Below are 5,323 nucleotides of genomic sequence, written 5' to 3'. Positions count from 1 at the left end.
GTTGTTGAATCGCGACGTGGAAATATTTATATTAGTGTAAATAATTTTAAATTCACCAAATATTGTATTTTAAAAAGTGGTTATATAGTTTATACCAGGTATAATGTTATATTTTATACTATAAATACTTATCATCAATTGATATTTGACCAATTATATAATCGTACGAATAATGTTGATTGCATATTTTTTTAAGTATATCTATGGAGTGATCCATTTAATTATTTTAAAAATTATTGAGGTTTTTTTTTATATAAGTTTAAGTCGTTACAAACAACGTTTTTGAAAAAAAATTATGGCATTTTTTTAATATTTTTTATCGTTTTTAAGTTTTTTACTCACTCGAATGACAACATACATTATTAATTTTTAATTTTTCAAAGCAGAATATAATTCGTGATGTAAGTAAATTATGTTCTACAAGTAGCTTATTAGTTAAAAATATTTAAAGTTTGGATGAGGGGAGTAATTGTTCAAACATTTTGTGGATCACCTCTGTGCAACTCCATTCCGCTTAAACTTCAAATACTTATAATTTATAAACAAGTAGTCTAAAGTTCAATTTTCTTGTATCAAATTACTTTTTCTAAAATATATCCTTCATAAAAAAATTTCAAATGATAACGATAAAAAATTATTAAAGCTATTTTTTTTTGTTTTAGAAAGATGCTGGTTTTAATGGCTTTAAAATAAGTAAAATAAATATTTACAAAACCATCAGTTAATTCTGAAACAATGCATATATTACATTAAATTAATCACTCTGTATATATTAGCGTCATTTAATTATATAATTGGTCAATAACTGAAGGACGAACCACTTGTCTATAACGCGTAATGAATTAAGGTAATATTGATGCATTTAAATCGTGTCCTATCATAGATTATCTTGAAGTAGGTTTCATCCAACTTAAAAAGTGTAAATAGGTATTAAAAAATAAGTGTTTTCCATTAAATGGGTCTGGTTTAACATTATGTTACGATATAATATTGTATTACCTAAATAATAATGGCATACTAAGCTATTATGTTTATCGAAACACAAATTATTATAGTCAACTAAATTTTAAATCCAAATTTCTTATTTTAAAAAAAAAAAATTATCATTAAATTAGATTTGTTAAAACTTAAATTTGAATTTGAATTAAACGATAAATAATTCTATAAAACGAAAAACTATAATAAGCAGAGATGTCCTGTCAGTTAATATTTAATATTTTATTTTTAAGGACATTTTATTAGACATTTATATTTCCATCGGTAATACGATAATATGTTGAACTAGTCTTCGTCAAAACAAATATCATATAATGTAGGTAATCATTAACTTTTAAGTCAATGGTGTGATTAATAATGATACACAGACACATCATTCCACACTCAGAAGCCAGAATTAAACAACACAATATAACTCATATAATGGTTCGGGACAGATTATAGCACATTTTATTAAATCGATAGGTATCCAATATCGAAATATTTTAAATAACTGATTTTAACAAAAATAGTTGGTAATAATGTCAACCAAAATAGTTTTTGTTTTACACTATCATATAAATATCAATAATAATCACTGTACTACGGATATTCATGTCAGGAATGTACGCAGAATGTGGTTAAAAATTAACCTAACCTATATTAATTTAATTATTTTTATGGAGAATATACTTAAGAGAAATTATCTCTCAATGTTTGATTTCAAAACACTTATGCAAAGTGCAAGAACCCTTCTGGTTTTGGATATAGATACATATAATTTTAACAAAAATGTACGTACCTAGATAACGCTGTGAATGATTATGGTTGAACAAAAGAAATTAAATTTCCAATCATAATTTGTAGCAATTAAATATTAAAGTATTGTTGTAAGTATAAACAATTGACAAAGTTTCTTTACGATGATTTTTTGGAACAGTGGAAGCTTTTTTTTTATTTTTAATGATTTTTACTTTGAGGATTCCGAATAATTTAGTATTTAAGCCATTTCAAGTTTCAACTGACCAGTGTATGGCAGCATTTTGCAACATTCACAGTAGTTATTCGATAGTGCAAAACTTCGGGTCTTTTTTCTTCGGTAACCATTTAAATAATAATAATGTTTTTTTATAGAAATAAAAGTTGTAATTTTTATATTTAATTTAAATAATCATCTACTGTCTAATTTTTAATATTCTTGACATCTAAAAGTAAAAAGTATATAGATATTAAATAATTTAAATAAAACGATAAGTTTTTTAAAATATCTTTCATGTAGTACGAGTCATGTGTAACAATTTTGTTCTAACTTCTAATACTAAACATGTTTAAATATCTAATGACAAATGTATAATATTTTATACTTATTTACTACATGATACAAAGTATATAAATATAGAATATATATGTATACATAAACTAATTGACACAATATTCTTATTGACTGTCTATCCAAGGAGCCAGATTGAATTTCGTTATTGAGTTGCAGGATACCAAAGGGTTTCTGAAAGAGAGAAAAAAAAATTATTTTTTTTATTAATTTAATAATAAATTTGCATTGATAATGGCATTCGTTGCGTATCATAATAATAATATTATAATTTTATTAATTATATACACTTTTTATTATTTTCTATATTATATTTAAAATTTAAATACATAATGGAAATTTAATTATATCTATATTTTTATGGCATATTTTTTTAAATACCCGTGTACGATGTATTCTATAAAATTAGTTGAAACCAATCTAAATTGTAAAAATTAATGTTTTAAAGTACTCACCGACTACTGGGTACATCAAATGCATTCCGTTGTATAAAACGAATGTCTGACGTCACACACATCAGGAAAGCTAATGTCGTTTTTCGTATTTCATTAAGTTGGTCTTTAATAAAATAAAAAAATATATATAAATTTATCCATTAAACAGTTTAAATTAACATAAAAATAGTGGTACTTAAACTGTATAACCATCAACGTTACCTAAGCTAAAAGAACCCGGTTGGTTTCCAAATTCGTAAAAAAATCTATCACCAAATTTCCATCTGAAAAACATTTCACCTATAACGCACTGGAATGTGTGCCCAAATATAGATCCCGGTTTCGGTTTTTCTAAAGTACCAGCTGCATAATAGTCAATATCATCCACATCTTCATACAAGCTAGCTAAGGCGTCGACGTTCTACAAAACATTTAAATTTACTAGATATAGATAATTATTGCATTAGACAATAATATACCAACGAGTGAATTCTTATTTACTTTTTTACTTATTTGATCAGTCAAGTCACTAAATTTTCTAGCAGCTTTCAATCCACATAGTTGTCTGAATTTATTATAGGGGGGTTCCCCGAAATCTCGGCCACGTTCTAAATCTATGGTGATCAAGTCAACGCCGTCTGTTTTGTTCGGGTTTTGAATAGAAATTCACTTATCTATATCAAACAATCAACACATTTTTTGTTGCAAATATTATTGTTTTCACCCAATAGGTAAATAATATAATTAAAACCAAAATGAAATACTTCTTTGGTAAAAAATTGATCTTGTCCCTGTGCGTGCTGAGTAAGCATTCCTCTAACGAGGCTATCATAATTATCTTTATTTTGTACTATGTCGGGTCTTAAAAAATATCACTTAGACGTAGCGTTGACGTGGTTTGCCTGGATTCATTAACTAAACTATAAATAAATCATTTTTAATTTAATTTAAATGAGTTTCGTAGAATAATGTTATGAATGTTATGATGCATATGATTGAATTTACTCCATGGATCCTTGTATATAGCTGTGGAGAGCTCTATACGCAGCAGCGGTAAAACTAGTAAATGTAGTCGGGTTTAAAATGCATCATAATTATTGTTAAAGCCTTGACTTAACGGTAATAAGTTATTTTCTCTGGAAAAATCTCTTCCTGTAATTATTTAATATGTATGATAATTACAATACATTATACGCATAGTTTTATGTATTTGACGAATACATCTGTAGGTAATAGTTTTATGTTTTATTGAAAATCCAATGTTTATGGAAAAATAGTGATCACCTACCCAAAATTACCGGAACAAATTCATTGTAGTAACATGCTGGTACATTGCGATGAGTAATCTCCTGGCTTCTTGGTATATTTTTCGTCGTTCCACGCGGGGTTCAATCTATTTAACTCATCGCACAGTATGTTATGTAATCGTAATAAGGAAATTGTATTGACTGCCATATTGGGATGTTGGTTAACTCTTAGATCTCCTGAATAAAGTGTACATTTTATACAATAAAGGAAGTTAATTTTGTAAAAACAGAATTTAATAAAATAAAATAATAATACATATATAGAAAGCTAAATTAAATACGCATACATAAATATATTAAACATAATAATTGCATATAGATAATTGTCTGACAATAATATGATTAGTTTATCGGTAAACATATAATCTATTTTACCAATTAATAATTATGTACATTAAGTAATACTTTATAAAGTTCGACTTGAAAAAAAACAAATGAGATATAATTTATAAGTATATGTGAGTATTTAATACATATTTATCTGATAAGAACTATTGCACCTATTTTTTGGTATTTATAGTGTTATTCTATTATTTTTCTGATAATTGTTTAATTTTTAATTAATATTTCTCTAAGAGGACATTGCGAGTAGCATGTGTTGTTTTTATCTTACATACATAAAATATGAAAAATTTTCGTTCAGCAGAATTAACTTTGTGATGTTAGTTTTAATATTAGAGTAAATTTACCTATTATCAAATAAAACATATTATTTAGAAAATTTCACATGCTTTTAATGATATTATCATTTTAAAGTTGTAATATTTTACATAGCTATAACTTAATTTAAAATGATAATATCGATAAAAGGATATGATTTCCTAGGTAATATCTTTAACTTTAAATTTGATAATAGGTAAATTTATTCTAATATTATTAAAGCTAACATCACAAAAAGTGTTCTATTGAACGCAATTTTGGTATGATGTACGCTAGCAAGACAGAGACACATTAAGCGGATATAACGTCCTCTTAATAGAAATTAATAATGCTTAATAATTTGCTATAGTCGATTTCACAATTTTTAGCGCAGTTGAAGAAAAAATATATTTGCTTGGATATTTTATAATAACTAATTCGAATGATGATTGATAATTTTAAGCTCTAAACAGTCTATTTAAAATAGAAGTTATTTTCTATTATAAGTGTGTTATTTCACAATAGTATTATATATAATAATACTATATAGGTACACAATTTTATTTAAAATTATGCAATGTCTTGCTTTAATTGATAACATTAAAACAACTATAGACATTTTTATTTACAAAAATTCT

The 5,323-nt window shown here is 25.2% G+C and overlaps 1 pseudogene; it reads right to left on the bottom strand.

Annotated features, from left to right (window-relative positions):
- Positions 1 to 2,163: 2,163 nt before the first annotated feature.
- Positions 2,164 to 5,323, bottom strand: part of LOC113552674 — a 168,107-nt pseudogene continuing 164,947 nt past the window's right edge.

Source organism: Rhopalosiphum maidis, chromosome 2 (assembly GCF_003676215.2).
Source record: "Rhopalosiphum maidis isolate BTI-1 chromosome 2, ASM367621v3, whole genome shotgun sequence".
NCBI lineage: Eukaryota > Metazoa > Arthropoda > Insecta > Hemiptera > Aphididae > Rhopalosiphum > Rhopalosiphum maidis.
The sequence above is the reverse complement of the archived record's forward strand: the minus strand, read 5'-3'. Positions and strand labels throughout refer to the sequence as shown.